At 41.6% G+C, this 16,646-nt stretch overlaps 1 protein-coding gene and 1 long non-coding RNA gene across 2 annotated transcripts in view; one reads left to right on the top strand and one right to left on the bottom strand.

Annotated features, from left to right (window-relative positions):
- The window catches only part of SYT1 (synaptotagmin 1), a 668,825-nt gene extending 661,502 nt beyond the window's left edge, over nucleotides 1-7,323 (bottom strand). Inside the window, exons 1-2 of the mRNA XM_060245124.1 lie at nucleotides 7,181-7,323; nucleotides 6,152-6,264 (exon numbers count right to left, since the gene is read on the bottom strand). The gene's annotated coding sequence lies outside the window, so the exon portion shown is untranslated. The remainder of the gene's footprint in view (nucleotides 1-6,151; nucleotides 6,265-7,180) is intronic.
- Nucleotides 7,324-8,856: 1,533 nt separating this feature from the next.
- LOC132576191 (uncharacterized) overlaps nucleotides 8,857-16,646 on the top strand; it is a 210,999-nt gene continuing 203,209 nt past the window's right edge. Inside the window, exon 1 of the long non-coding RNA XR_009555742.1 lies at nucleotides 8,857-8,866. This is a non-coding gene — a long non-coding RNA (uncharacterized LOC132576191). The remainder of the gene's footprint in view (nucleotides 8,867-16,646) is intronic.

The raw sequence follows: 16,646 nt of genomic DNA, 5'->3' as shown, positions 1-16,646 counted from the left end.
GAGAGACCAAGTAGAAGAAACAACAAAATATTTTTGTGGAAGAAAATGGCCACAGCTTTATTGAGAACAATAAAGTGTATCCTGGTAGTGAGAGCCAGATCACAGCCCCCAAGGTGTGCATGTAGCTTAGTGGCTCCATCCCAAGACCACTTAAGGGAGTCCCCAAATGGAAGAAGTGGGACCCAGGGCCAGCCCCCCCCCCCAAAAAATGGATCCACACCAACCTCCACAAGAGCAAAGGGTCTCCCCCCTGCTCCTGCCAATCCTCCCAAGCCTGTAGTCAACAAAGCAGGATGTCACAAATGTTGAGGAGCCATATGCCCATTCCCCACTCGGAGAGGTGAACACAATTGTTCCTAAACAGTGCTGTTTGACAAAATGAGATATCCACATGTTTGATAATCAGTCTGTCAAAAAATCTGATAAGCTTCCCTGCTGACCTGCAGACTTGTTTCTTGGCTAAGTCCACTTTATTAGGTGTAATGCCCACCCCTCCATTTGTGGCAGCTCAGACCAAAATAACTTTGTGTTTAGCAGATGTGTAGCAATGATCTGAAGACCTGAAGTGAGTGCAGCAGCAAAGCACCTCTTTGAGCAGGTAGATCATTTACTCTTAGCTGACTGATGAGTGCATTAGGAGGACTGTTGTAGAGAACAAGAGCAGAAACGGTGTCTAATAGAGAGGACCAGCACATTCCTCTGTGGCCCACCCAGGGTATTTGCAGTCAATCATCAAGCCGTAATGCTTCTGCCCAACCCAAAGAAGAAGCAACAGTTTCTCTTATATGGCTTCCTTCCCTTTTTACCTCCCCTCCCCCGTTTTAAGTTCTCTATCCCTCCTCCCAGAAAATGGCCAGGCAGTCCAGAATTGGAACAGAAAATTAATAGGACACTATCTTGCACCCCGACGCCCTCTGCGCCCTCGTGTTAAGCTGGCTCCATGGTACATCCCGGAGCTACGACAGCTGAAACAAGGACTCAGACAGCTAGAGAGGCAGTGGTGGCATACTCGTGATGAAGCGACAAGAACATCTTATAGAATGTTTATGAGGTCTTATGAGATGGCAGTTAAAGCCACAAAGAAGGACTACTTTGCAGCTAAGATTGTGTCTGCAAATTTGCACCCGGCACAATTATTTAGGATAATTGGGAATCTTACAACACTGCCTCAGGGCAGACCAAATGTGAGAGAATTAGAGATTGGCTGTGAGACTTTTGTGAAATTTTTTGCAGACAAAATCACGTTGCTCCACCATGACCTTCCCGCCACATTGGATACAGTCAGAGGCGTCACTAGGGTGGGTTGCACCCTGGGGTGTAACTGATTCAAGTCACCCCCCCCATTGGGCATCACCCCTTTTGGAGGGCTGCGTCACCCCCTCCGCACACAACCCCGCCCACTTCACATGCTCCCTCATCCACCCTCTGGTCACATGACCAGCCCCCTCTGGTCATGTGACCAGCCCCCGTAATCCAACCCCATTGGAGTTTTGGAAGCCCACCCCCCCCCCCATGCACAGAAAGCAAGCAACTCAGCAACACGGCACCGGTTTGGGAAGCCCCTCCGCCCCCCCCACCCCCCAGGCACACAGAAAACAGGCAGGACTCACTCAGCAGAGGCACCGTTGGAGTTTTGGAAGCCCAGCCCCCCCCCCCCCCATGCACAGAAAGCAAGCAACTCGGCGGCAGCGTGAGCTGGGAAGCTCAGCCAGCCCGCCCACTCACCCCCGCTGAACAAAATGCTGATCCCCTTGTGGTAGAGGTGGCAGCGTGGCCCCGGTTTCAGAATCCCGGCCAGCCCACACAGCAGCAGCGTTCTAGTCCCAGGGCCAGCCCCTTCCTGTTGGGGGGGGTCATGGGTCAGTGCCTGGGGCCAATGAGAATGCTCTGGGGGAGGGCCGATGGCCCCCTTGGCCCCGCCCTAGTGACACCGCTGGATACAGTGCAAGAACTCGAGGCTCCATGCCTGTCTTCTGGTTCAGTTCTGGATCACTTTGACACACTTAGCCTGGGGGAAGTTGACGGAATTCTCTCTACTGTACACCCAACAACTTGTGATCTGGACCCATGCCCCTCTTGGCTGATTACATCTTGCCAGAGGGAACTTAGGTGTCCTATACGGGACATCATAAATAGATCCCTCTCAGAGGGGCATTTTCCAACACCTCTTAAAGAGGCTATGGTCCGCCCTCTCCTGAAAAAGAGTACAGCAGATCCGGCCAAATTGGCAAATTATCGACAGGTCTCAAATGTACCATTTTGGGGTAAAATTATTGAGAGGGCAGTAGCGTTACAGTTGCAGGGTTTTCTGGATGATGCTTCCATCTTAGATCCTTACCAATCCGGCTTCCGCCTGGGTCATGAGATGGAGACAGTGCTGGTTGCTTTGGTAGATGACCTCCAGCGGCATCTGGACCGAGGCGGCATGGCGGTGCTGATGTTGTTAGATCTGTTGGCTGCGTTCAACCATCAGTTACTGACCCGCCGGCTTGCCGATTCAGGGATCAGGGGGCTGGCCTTACAGGGGCTTTCCTCCTTCCTTGATGGATGGGGACAAAGGGTGGCAATTGAGGGAGAGCTGTCCCAGAGGCTCTCACTAAATTGTGGGGTGCTGCAAGGGGCAGTTCTCTCGCCGATGTTATTTAACATCTACATGCGCCCCCTTGCCCAGATTGCCCGGAGGTATGGGCTTGGGTGTCATCAATATGCAGATGACACCCAGCTCTATCTACTAATGGATGGTCAGCCTGACTGCGTCCCACAAAATCTGGACCTAGAATTGCAAGCCGTGGCAGGTTGGCTCAGGCTGAGTAGGTTGAAGCTGAATCCAACAAAGACGGAGGTCCTTTGCTTGGGTCGTGGAACAGAAAAAATTAACAGGACACCATCTTAATAGGAAAAAATTAATAGGACCCAAAAATCCCCCTCCCAGTTTTTGACGGTGTGTCACTGAAAGTGGTACACAGAGTCAAGAGCTTGGGGTTTCTACCTAAGCCTTCATTGTTAATGGAGGCCCAGATAGTGGCCACTGCCAAATCCACATTTTTTCATCTGAGACGGGCGAGGCAGTTGGCCCCCTTCCTGGAGCGTCATGACTTAGCAACATTGATCCATGCAACGGTCACCTCTAGACTGGATTACTGTAATGCCCTCTACATGGGGCTGCCTTTGTGCCGAACCCGGAAGCTGCAGCAGATGCAGAACGCAGCGGCTAGGCTGTTATTAGGGCTCCCGAAGTGGGAACACATACAGCCGGGGCTGCGCAAGCTGCACTGGCGGCCAGTTGTATATTGGGTTCGTTACAAAGTGCTGGTTATTACCTTTAAAGCCCTATATGGTCGAGGGCCTGTCTACCTTAGGGACCGTCTCTCCACATATGAACCCCAGAGAGTACTGAGGTCAGCGGGAAAAAACTGGTTGACAATCCCTGGGCTGAAGGAGGCCAAATTGAAGACCACACGAGAATGGGCCTTTTCGATGGTAGCTCCAAACTGGTGGAATCAACTTCTGGATGAAGTGAGGGCCCTGCGGAGTCTTGATCAATTCCGCAGGGCCTTCGCCTAAATATGGAGTTGTTAGATCCACTGTTGACATTTCCACCACTATATTCACTGAAGGTCTGAGATGTAGCACCATAAATGTTAATTTTAATAGTAATGTTGGTTTTAAATGATGGTTTTATTTAATGTGCTTATCTATTGAATTGTATGAATGTTTTACATGTTGTGAGCCGCCCGGAGACTGCTTCGGCGGGGAGGGCGGGATATAAATAAAATGTATTATTATTATTGTTATTATTGGACTGCCTTTTATTCAGGTTTTTAACTTTTATCAAATTGCTTGCTGAATTTTAAAGTGGAATATTGTTTTATGGCATTACGCCCTTGTACACTGCCCAGAGTCTGGCACAAGCTGGGATAGGATGGTGGTGATGATAATGATGATGCAGAAGAAGAAGAAAAAGAAGAAGGGCACCAACAAGGAAAATATAGTTTGAACCACAAGCCAAACTGAACCAGGATGTTTGTTCATGAACCAAACCGGTCCATGAGTCATGGCTCCATAAACCTGGCTGAAAGAGACTACAGCCCCTTTCAGGGTCTGCAAAAAGTCCAAAAAACAGCTGAGCATTGGGGAGCAGCTTGCATCTCCCCACTAAGCAGCTGTTGTCAGGCTATGTTCTGCAATCCCTTTAAAGTTTTAAAAGGACTGAACAAGACAGCCTGAACAAGACAGAGTGCCTCCCTACTGCTCAGCTGTTTTTGTGGCTTTGGTGGGGAACAAAAAGCAGACATTTTAAGGGACTTCAAGCCCCTTTCTGCTTTCTGCTCCATCCACAAATTGCCACAAACTGCTTTAATAGCTTGTGGAAGTTCATGACAGCAGACCATTCATGAACTTCTATCATAAACCATGAACTGGGCAAAAATCATGACAAATTTCACTTTGGGGTTCAGTTCATGCCCATCCCTAGTCTAAAGACCACTTATTCCTTGGTTGGGTCAGGCCTAGACTACATATGAGGACCAAGAGTTATAAGCCAGATTTTACCATTAATGAGGTTGCATCTGGATTCCTCACTAAGAGAAGCCCATTTGCAAAAGGCCTTGTCATAATCAACTGCAGTGGGCTCACCCGCCAAGGAGAGTCCACTGCAGCCCTTATACATTAGACATATGGTTAATTAAAAGCTAGCTACAAACCAGGTAGGCAGATAATGCTACTCCCATAAATAACTGTCCAGGATGCACTCACAGATCTTACAGAGGAGGTGGATGACTGGGGCTGGGTGGGTAAAATTTCTGCAGGTTGCAGAAGCCTTAGCAGCACCCAGTTACTCTGAACCCCAAATCATGCCCAGCAGGGCTTTTTTTGTAATAGGAACTCCTTTGCATATTAGGCCACACACCCCTGATGTAGCCAAACCTCTTAGTACAGGGCTCTTAGTACAGGGCCTACTTGAAGCTCTTTGAGGATTGGCTACATCAGAGGTGTGTGGCCTAATATGCAAAGGAGTTCCTGCTACAAAAAAAGCCCTGATTCCCAGGCATTGACCCCCTCATCTTAACACCCATGCTGGTAAACTCAAAATATGTATACCTTTAACCTAATAACTCCTAGCCACATGCCTGGATTCCTTCTATAACAGCACTCACCTCACGGTCCCACTGGATCGCTTTTATGTGCTGTTTATGGCTACCCCAGCCCCTCTTTCTCCTCAGTTCTTCCTTTTAAAACTTTTCCCTCAGGACTATAGAACTAAAAGGGTGGGTATGATATGGATTTCTCTGTACAAGTCTCTTCGGGGGTTTTGCTTTCAGATGGTTGTATAATTCTATTCGTAGGGGACCACAGCAGCTTTGACAGTTTTCCCAAATTATAGGCACCAGAGAACTTTAAAATAAACCACAGATCTTTAATTAAACACAAAGTCTTCAACTGGGGATATGGGAGATATATACACGGGCTATAAAGTATCTCACGCAGTTAATACGTTGCTCAGTATCTTCAGGCTTTATAATATCTTATCTTTCTCTTAGGTCTCTCAGGTTCACAGTTTATAAATAATACACTCTCCAACACTAACAAAGGCTGGCCTCTTGGGTGTAATGTGCCAAGTCTCTCCAGTCGACTGGAGCCTCTACTCCCAGCCCTTCAAACTTTCAGACCCACATATGTTCCCTCAACCACCTCTCTAGTTCTTACGAGACGTATATAAGTGTCTGTGACCATTCAGGTCTTCACCATGACTCTTCTGTTGTCACACACACAGCCCCTTGGCTGCTTTTATAGAGCTAGCAGTCAGCTTTTCTTCTCTGAAGACTCTCCTTAGCTACTGCCCTAGCTCCCTCAAAGACCAACTCTCTCAAATTCTGTCAGGCACCCACTCTCTCCGGCTCTGTCAGGCACTCACTCTGACTCTGACAGGCACCAACTAACTCTCCTCAGCCATTAGCTGACAATCTCACACTCTGAGAGTTCCAAGCACTCTGGCCCCCACCCTCAGGTCACCTGACGCAGGTTCTGTGCATCTTCTGTTTTCTTGGTTTTCTGTTAACCCATACCTTACTGTCACACCTTCTTAGAGGATGCCTCACCAGACCCTGAAAAAATCAAGGGCTGTGTTTTCTCACCACCCTTCAAAACTTACAGCACTTGGTGCATCTCTTCTTTTGTGGAGGCCAGCACTGTGAAATGTCTTCCCTGGAGTTGCAGAATGTTCTGGTTTCCACCAGGGAGCAGGGTGTGCCCTTGCTCCCGGATCTGGAAGGGACAGAAAGCTCAGGGACTGTAGAGTTCAAGCCCAGCTGAAAATGTTCAGATAGCTGCACTGGTGCCTCGGCAATATCCAAGAGAACAGCTGAATTGTCTAGCACTGATGCTAGAGCCACCAGGCTGTTGTTAGATACTTCTCTGGCAGGAAGCTGTGCAGCTTTGGGCCTCCGAGCTGGGCACCAGACGTCATCCATCAATGAGTCTTGGCTGCACTCTTATTGGAGGACACTTAGCTAGAGCCTGTTTTACTCTTGTTCACAGCATACCTGGGAGGCATGTTATGCTGCTATGAAAATCTGCTTTAAATTAGATTATAATCTGTGAACTGTATTAAAATTAGCGTAACCAAAATTAACTGACTGCTACACAGCATGGTCTATTTATTTATACACTCACTACATTGTTTTAACTCTTTCTCTTTTTTAACTACAAATAAAACCTGCTTTAGCTATAAGCTACAAGCTATGCACCATAGAACATAAACTGTGATAAATCTTTTTTAAACCTATTCCTGCTCAGTCACCAATATAAAGAGTAAAAGGGACACTAGCAATGCTGTCATGGATAAGACAATTACAAAAGGCTAAGTAAAATTAAATTGCCAGAAATACTGTAGCCCACGTGGTACTGAGTAACCTGGGGAATTGCAAAACTTAAAAGGAACAAGCAACCAAGAAGATCGCAGCTTAGCACAGCTGTGTGGCCCTTGTGGAAGTCAGGCAGCTAAAACAAATCACACCAAGCAATGATAGATCAATGCACTCTCAGGCAGATTCTCGAACATCAAATACAAAATAATGCCCAAGTAGAATAGAGGTAGGAGAGGCTTGCCAATAACTTAAGAATTTGGTAGCTCTCTGTGGGCTGCTGCTCACAGTGGCTATAAGCCTTCACCCAGCACTACCTGCAATCAAGCTCTCCCCCATCAGCAAAAACAACTAGTTATAAAAATACCAACAAATAAATACTGGTTCTGCAGTGCTGGATTGCTATCTGATCCAACAGCTGCTCACTGCTGCAGACTCCTCAGAGAAAAAAGGAAGTGCTGATCAATCCATGTGCCTAAGCTCCAAAAGCTTCCTGACCCCACATGTCTCCAATTTGCTTGCAGTGATCTGCCATGTGGAGAGCCTTGGAGATTAAGCCAGGTGTCAATTCTTGCAGAACTGGAAGAACCCTGCAAAGCACCCTGAAGTAGTGGGTTAAATCACCATGGGGAGAGCTCGACATGCCACCTACATCATGGTTGCACTCTGAGTTGCCCTGCCCCAGTGATGGTGCAGTTGGCTAGCCAGGAAACACCATGGAGCACATATCTCCCAGCCCAGCGGGATTAGGCACAAGGCCACCGGCAGCTGATGGATCTCTTCCCCAGCAAATTGGATTTGGCTCTTTTGTTTGATTGTTTAAGACAGGAGTGGCCAAACTTGCTAAAGAGCCACATAGAATAAATGTAAATGCCACATATTTGAGAACCACAAAACATGAATGTCACATGTTTGAGGGCCACAAGACAGGAAGGAAGGAAGGAATAGGTGGGGGAAAGGGAGGGAGAGGTGGAAGGAAAGGAACTTTAAATGCATTCTTCAAGTGGCTGGCTGTCTGGCTTGTAGAAGTGATTTAGAGAAATGCTTTCTCCAAGCCAGCTGACAGGGCAATGGGGGCTTTGAGAGCCACACAATATGTGTGAAAGAACCACATGTGGCTCATAAGACACAGTTTGGCACCCCTAGTTTTAGATGAAAGAAGAGAAGAACATTTTATATCCTGCTTTCCCTGTCCTAAGGAGTCTCAAAACAGCTTATAATTGCCTTCCTTTCCTCTCCCCACAACAAGCACCCTGTAAGGTCAGTGTGGCTGAGAGAGTTCTGAGAGAACTGCAACTGGCCCAAGGTCACCCAGCAGGCTTCCTGTGGAGGAGTGGGGAATCAAACCCAATTCTCCAGATTAGAGTCTGCTGCTCTTAACCACCACAGTTTGGTGTAGTGGTTGTCTGCAGACTGGGAGAACTGGATTTGATTCGCCACTCCTCCACTTGCAGCTTCTGGAATGGCCTTGGGTCTGCCATAGCTCTCACAGAGCTGTCTTTGAAAGGGCAGTTTCTGTGAGAGCTCTCTCAGCCCCACCTATCTCACAGGGTGTCTGTTGTGGGGGAGGAAGGTGAAGCAGATTGTGAGCCACCCGAAGACTCAGATTCAGAGTGAAGGATGGGGTATAAATCCAATATCATCATCTTCTTCTTCATCACACTGACTCTCCACTGCTCAGGCCAAAAGCATGTAAGGCAATCTCAGGCAAACCAGATGACCACTTTCTTAAAGTTTTTTTTTTTTCCCCAAAGGTGAACAAAGACGCTCAAATGCATTGATTTTAGAGTTTCTGAATCTGATGCTCATTGTTGTTATGCAGGGGCGGTTTTAACCAATAAGAAACATGGGGAACTGCCCTGGGCCCTACACTTGGGGAGACCCAACTACACATTGCCCCACTCCCTGTGGGGGAGAAGAACAGGCTCGTTTTGCCACTTGCAGCCACTGCCACTCTGGCTGCAGCAGCTAGCTTCGAGTAGTAACCACCCACCTTGAAGGGAGTGAGAACCACCACTTTCTTGACCCTAGCATAGGGTTTCCCATCCCCTAAAATAAATAAAAACACAGCAGCGCAGTTCCCATGAACACATTCCTCATTTCCTCATTCCCCAGCAGCTGAACTTCCACTAAATGAAAGTGAACACCCACACACTATCACAAAGCAGCCAAAATAAACACAGTTAGCAAGCACATTTTTGTGATCTCACGGGGACAATTTACTGACATCACTCAATATAACCATCTGCTGTATTTCAACCAACTTCTTCAGACTAATAGAAAAATGAAAGAACAGTCTAGGGGGTGGAGTTTTCTTCCAAACAGAGGGACTAAGAACAATGGGGCTCTGTCTGCTCACCCTGCCCCCCTGCAGCTTTCCTGCCAAGATTTAAAGGTGCACACACATTCAGAAACAGTTGCAATACTTCTAAACCTGCCAAAGTTTGAAGGCACATGCTGGCTGTTGGGGCGGGGCTTCCCCCTCCAGCCAACTGGCTGGTAGTGGGGAGGAACCTGAAAAAACAGGGGATTCTCTGTCTGGACCTGGGGACTGGCAAGCCTATCCTGGTGGAGGGGTGGTGGAGGTGACAGTGATTCTGGGGCCTCATCCTAGACTTTTGCCCAGGGCCCCAGAATAAGACCACTTTTGTTGTTATAGTCATATAACATAATCTGAACAATAAGACTTTTGGTGTAAAACAATTTTATTTTTGCAATATATTGTTATAATACTCTTAAAAATTAATATGAAATTAACACCAATACATTACATTTTTTCCCTTCCCTTCCCTCCTCTCCTCCCATCTTTTCCAGACCCCTGCTGGCGTTTACTAAATTTACTAAAAACAAACAAACAAGGTAATTCTAATCCTAGAATCTTCATATTGAAAACCTTATAACCAACCTTAAAAAAATGAAAACTAAAGAAAAAACCAAACCCTATAGATTCATTGTAATCTACCCTTACTCTTATATTTTAACCCTTATTAAAAAAGATTTTAAAAAAATACAAATCACACAGTAAAAAGAAAAAAACCAAAGAAAATTATTCCTTTGTATTTTTAGTCCATTAGTCCACAGGATTTCAACTGCTGTCAAAAATCACAAAATGTCCCTTTACTTCCCAGTACTTTTCCACATATTTTTTGGAATTTCTTCCATTCACTTTTAAATTTCTCCAAATTATAATCTTTTAAAATTCTTGTGAGTTTGTCCATTTCACTCCAAGACAAAACTTTCAAAATCCAGTCCCATTTTTCTGGTATTTTGATTTGCTTCCATAACTGCACATATAATGTCCTTGCAGCTGAAAGCAGGTACCACACAATCGTTCTGTCATGTTTCAGGAAATTTTCCATTTGTAATCCCAACAAAAAAATATCTGGAGACCTCTGAACGTCATAGCCTAAAATTATTGACATTTCTTTCTGAATCATTTGCCAAAATTGCCTTGCCTTTTCACAAGTCCACTACATATAGTAGAAAGAACCTTTATGTTTTTTACAATTCTAGCATCTGTCTGACACCTGATTATTAATTTTTGCCAGTTTCTTAGGTGTCATATACCACCTATATAGCATTTTAAAGCAATTTTCTTTAATATTGTAACATGTCGATATTCTCATAAAGTTCTTCCATAGATACTCCCATGATTCCATCTTTATTTCTTTATTAAAATTGATTGCCCATTTTATCATTTGAAATTTCACTACTTCATCTTCCGTAGACCACTTCAATAATAATTTATAAATTCTTGAAGTCAACTTTTCATTATCGCCCAACAGCATTCTTTCCAATTCTGTCTGCTCCTGTCTTATACCTTCGTTTTTGATGTCCTGTTCCACCAAACTCTTAATTTGTTGCAATTGAAACCAATTATATTTATACTGTAGTTCTTCAGCCGATTTTAATTCTACTATTCCTCCATTTATTTTTAATAATTGCTTAAATGTTAACCGCATCTCATCTTCAGTATCTAATAACTTTATTACTTCTATAGGCACAATCCATAATGGCTTTCTCTCATCTCCATATTTTTTATATTTTGACCAAGTATTTAACAAGTTTCTTCTTATATAGTGATGTGAAAAAACCCATCCATCTTGTTTTTCCCATAATACATATAAGCATGCCAACCAAAAACATTTCCATGACCTTCTAGAACCAATAATTTCTTATTTAATGTTATACATTCTTTGATCCACACCAAACATACTGCATCGTGATATAATTTTAAATTCGACAATTAAAAACCTCCTCTTTCTTTTGCATCAGTTAAAATTTTAATTTTAATTCTTGGTTTTTTCCTGACCCATACAAATTCTGAGATCTTCCTTTGCCATTTACTAAATTGTTTATTGTCCTTCACGATTGGAATTGTTTGAAATAGGAACATCATTCTTGGTAAAACATTCATCTTAATTGCAACAATTCTGCCCAGGATAGACAAGTTCAATTTATTCCATTTAATTAAATTTTCATCAATTTTATGCCAAAGCTTCTCATACTTATTTTTATACAAGTCTATATTTTTCATGGTAATTTCCACACCTAGATGTTTTACTTTCGCCGCAACTTCACATTCTGTTACCCTTTGTAATTCTTCCCGATGGCTCTTTGTCATATTTTTACACAAAAGTTTTGATTTTTCTTTATTTACATAGAAACCAGCCAATTCTCCATATTTTTGTATCTTACGAAGCACAATGGTGTTACATATATGGGATTTTCGTTGATAAACATTACATGGCCAGCAAATGCTCTGTATTTGTAAGAAAAACCTTTTAATTTCAGTCCCTCTATTTCCTTATGTTCTTGTATTTGCATAAACAAAATCTCTAACATCATTATAAATATCAATGGAGATAGAGGGCAACCTTGTTCCTTTACTAAATACCATTTTTTTGTCAAATCTGCATTTATAAAGAGTTTTGCTTGTTGTTTAGTATATATTGCCTTAACTAGTCTTATAAAATCTTCTCCTAATCCCAATTTCTCCATCTCTGCAAACATAAAGTCCCAATTCACATTATCAAAAGCCTTCTCTGCATCTGCAAAGAATAATGCCACTTCTTTTTCAGGATGTTTCTCATAATATTCAACAATATCTATGACAGTTCTACTATTATCTCTGCTTTGTCTCCTGGAAAAAATCCTGCTTGCTCCTCTTTAATAAAGTTATTCAAATGCTGTTTAAGTCATTCTGCTAGTATCCTAGCATATATTTTATAGTCATTGATAAGTAATGAAATTGGTCTATAGTTTTTGACATGTGTAGTGTATCTATCTTCTTTCGGTATCAACGAAATAACTGCTTCCTTCCATGTATTTGGCACTTTCCCATCAATCCTTATAGCATTAATCAACTTCTGATGTTTTGGTATTAATGTCTCTACGAGGACTTTAAACTTCAGTTTTTTCAATTGGTTCATTTAAGACCTTTTCCATATTTTCTGTTAAGGGTTTTACTTGAATTTTCTGTAAATATGCAACTATTTTCCTTTTCTCCACCTTTTGATCTTGAAATAACTTAGCATAGTATTTATAAAATTCCCTTTTTATTCCTTCTTGGTCAACAATTTCTTTGCCTTTCGATACAATTTTATTAATAAATTTATTTCCCCCCTTTTTTCATTTGCCAAGCCAAATATTTTCCAGGCTTATTTGCTCCTTCAAAGGATTTTTGTTGCAGTATCTTAAGTTGCATTTCTACCTCTTTATTTAACAAATGTCTCAGTTGATTCTGCAATATTGTAATCTCCCTTATTATCTTCTTTTTTCCTGGTCTTTTTTTTAGTTCCCTTTCTTTTTTTCCAATCTCTTTTTGAATGTCCAGCATTTGTTTCTCTTTGGCTCTCTTATCTTTGTTGTTCATTGTAATCAAAATACCTCTCATTACTGCTTTATACGCATCCCACCCAGTTTGGAATTGAATGTCCTCCTTTTCATTTATCTGAAAGAAAGCTTTAGTTTCTTTTTCTAGACATGCCACTATCTCTGACTTCTGTAACAAATCTTAATTTATTCTCCATCTCCTTGTCTTTTTCACACTTTTTGCCGACCACATCAATGGATTGTGGTCAGTCCCAACTTTAGGAAGAATCTCTATTTTTTTTTTTGTCATAAGTCCAAGATGTTTTATTGCCCATAACATATCAATTCTTGAGAAAGAGTTATGCCTAGCTGAAAAGAAGGTATAATCACACACTTTAGGAGTAAATTTCCTCCATATATCTTCCAAATTTTCTTGTTTCACTAAATCAAAAAATGACTTTGATAATTTCCCCTCATTATTTCTTTTTCCTAATCTATCCAAAGTATTTATGATTGTTCCATTGAAGTCTCCCATTAACATTATTTGTTGATAAGTCGCTTGGTCTAATTGTTGCCCAATATCTTTAAAGAAAGAGCCTTTTGCCCCGTTTGGGGCATACAGTCTTTTTGTCATTCAGCATCACTTCCACAGCTAAATATCTTCCATCATCGTCCTAAAAATCAATTTTGGATCTAATTCTTGTTTAATATAGAACATCACTCCCCTTTTTTTCTCTTTAGCCAATGAAAAAAGTTCTTTGCCCAATTGTTTATATCATAAAAATTTGTAATCCACTTGTTTAATATGTACTTCTTGTAAACAAATTATACTACATTTTTGTTTCTTGATCCAATGAAATGTAGCCTTTCTTTTTTGCGGTGAATTTAGTCCATTTACGTTCCAAGATATTAATTTATAATCCATAGCGATGCTTCTTTTTATTCTGTATCCCCAAAACCCCTATTTCTTCCGAAAACTTCCTCAATTCTTGTACATTTGTAATTATAATCCTCTTTCTTCCATATTCAAAACTTAAGACTTTCTGGCAATATCCATCTGTATCTCACTTCATTCGCCCGCAGCTTATCAGTTAGTTTTTAATACAGTCTTCTGTCGTTTATAACCTTTCTTGGCAACTCTTTCATGATTCTAACTCTGCTTTCATCCACTTCCGATGTTTTTTCAAATTGTTTACTTAAGATCTTTCCCATCATATCTTTTGACATAAATCTTATTACCACATCTCTTGGTAATTTATTTTTTCTTGGCAAACAATGAATTGACTCTGTATATATAGTCATAAAAATAGTTAGATTCATCAGGGTCCATCTCCAGAAACTCAGCAATGATTCTTATTATATATGTCCTTAAATCAGATCCTTCATTTTCAGGTACTTCTCTCAGATGTATCTGGTTTTCCATTAACTTATTGTCCTGCAGAATGACTTTCTCCTGCAATTTATTAATAATGGAATCTTGATCTTTCACTATATTTTCAACCACATGTACTTTATTTAATGTTACTGGTGAGTCCTTTCTGAAATCCTCAATTTCTTTTTTAATTTCTGTCTTCACCACTTCTGCACTTGATTCTATATCTTTTTTTAATTCTTTAATTAATTGCTTCTTATTATCAGTTATTAAGTCTTTCATCACTTTAACCAGTCTTGCCTCCATGGCATCCAGTTGATCTTGTATTTTTGACATTTTCCCTTCCTCCAGTGAGCTGGTCCTTGCACGCATCAATTTCGGTCCCGGCTTGTGTTCAGACATTACTGTCTTCCCATTGCATGAAAAGGCTCTTAAGTTGATCTTTCCAATTTAGAATTAAACCACAGGGTCTTGTAGATTAGAAGATGCCCTTTTCAATGAGCCCAAAATTGCCATTCTTAGGGCTTCCTAACTCGAGATATTAATTATTAAAGTTTTTAAAATGCACAAAATGGCATCCACGATTTTTCTAACCCTTTTGATTTTTCCTTTTTCTTCAAAAGACCACCAAAATGAATTCCAGTTATATAATCCAAAATTTTTCACTCTATAATTATAATATCTGCCGGCTCTACTGATTTTTACAGTCCCTTTCTTTTTTGTAAAACTTTTAAGTTTTTTGACCTTCCTTTAATGGCCGCCGCAATTTTTCTATGATTTTAAAGTCCTAGAGAAGGCCAGGAGGTTTAAAAATTCCCTTCTTCCAATGGCTCCTTCCTTCTTTTCTTGCCACAAACTCACATTCTCGATGGTTGAAAGATCTCGCGATACTTTTATTACGCCACTTCCTGTGACGTCTTCCAGTTCAGCAACTCAGTGACAATGGGGTTTTTTGCAGAAACCATAAGTATTCCAAACCATAATTGTTTTTCTTCTTTTAACTTTGCTTCTTAAATTCCAAAAGTTCCGAAATTACCCCCTTCTCTTCTTTACAACTTTAGAATATTGTAGTTAAGTCCAAATCTTAATCTTTATCTCAAATAAGATTGATTTTAGTCCAGGAATGATAGATAAAGATCTTCTTACCTTGCAACCTAATATATCCTCCTTAACACCGTTCTTACCAGAGATAGATGTTTAGATATTAGAATAGTCCAAAGAAAGCTTGAGCACGATGAATTTAAGTCAATTTAATGACCACGGAGATCCTCTGTAGACGCTGGAATGCTATTCTTCGCCAGGGACTCTTCAAAGCCTAAAAGGAACCCTACTGGGACTCCTCGTCAGCCAAAGTAAATCCCCTCAGAATTTTCCTATGCATGTCTTGGCCTTTTCCCTCACTGAGAAAAGTAGGCAGCAGGCGTTGGGATCGCCTTCTCTGCCCAGAACAGAGGCTCCAGTCCGCTCCTCTTTTGAGAAGCGGCTCAATTCTCCATGATCCAACCCTGGAAGTCATGAACAATAAGACTTAAGTGATATTTATAGAGACATGACTTGAAAGCAATTTGGTGTGTCGTTCCTTTGTCATGAATAAAATCAAACAAGAAAACAGGAACAAATTCAACTTAAACTACCAAAACTTATAAACCTTACCAGTACATTATTACCCCACCATTCTCCCAAAGTTCTCAGAGCAATGTGCATAATTGTCCCCTCCTTCACTTCATCCTCACAACAATACTCACACAGGTTAATTTGAAAACAATGATTGGGCACAAGGTCACCAGCAAGCTTTGCAGTGAAATGGGGATATGAATCTGGGTCTTTGCTGATACTCTAGTCACTAAGCCACTTTGCTACCCAAGAAGTTAAGCTGCCAGTGCTTATAGCTCCAAGTGATTAGAGGTAACAAAATGTGACTTTCAGTACAGCCCCTGCAGAACGTCAATCAAAATAGAAGATGAGTCTATACAGAATCAGAAACAAATAGGAAACAGTAATTTACAGTACAATAGCATTCACAGCAGCAACACATGCAGTGCAGGCTTTTTAAATATTCAAGAAAGAATAGCTCAGAATGGCACAATTGACACTGAGTAAGGGCTGGATGATGAATCATTAGGTAGTTTAAGTAAAAATTTGCCTGATTAAATGCTTTGTTTTTAAAGCCACCTGCACAACACTGTCTGATATACCAAGACAGATTGAATTGTTCACAGTCATTCCTGCCTGAAAAACCAGACAAGCTTGCAGAATGGCAAGTTATGAAATTGCTGCCACACTGGTGTGGTATACTGTGAGATTCTAATTATTGCTGTTATGTTTTTGCTGAAGCTTTAATCCTAGTCGTTGTTGAAGATGTATCTAATTCAGATCATCAAGTTTCTGATGATTTAGTGTCTTACAGAATTTTGCTGTGTCTTCCTGTCTCAATAAAACATTTTTCCTGTCTTTCCAAAAGAGAGACTAACGAGATGTTACCACCACAAACATGAATACAGAGATAACCTATCAGAGTAATTAAAGTAATTTCTGAACCACTGATAGGCCTAGAGCCATAATGAAAATGGTCAAGAGCAATAATAGGCTGCAGTCAA

The sequence above is a fragment of the Heteronotia binoei genome, chromosome 8 (genome assembly GCF_032191835.1).
Source record: "Heteronotia binoei isolate CCM8104 ecotype False Entrance Well chromosome 8, APGP_CSIRO_Hbin_v1, whole genome shotgun sequence".
In the NCBI taxonomy this organism is placed as follows: Eukaryota; Metazoa; Chordata; class Lepidosauria; order Squamata; family Gekkonidae; genus Heteronotia; species Heteronotia binoei.
This window is presented reverse-complemented; position numbering and strand designations above follow the sequence as displayed.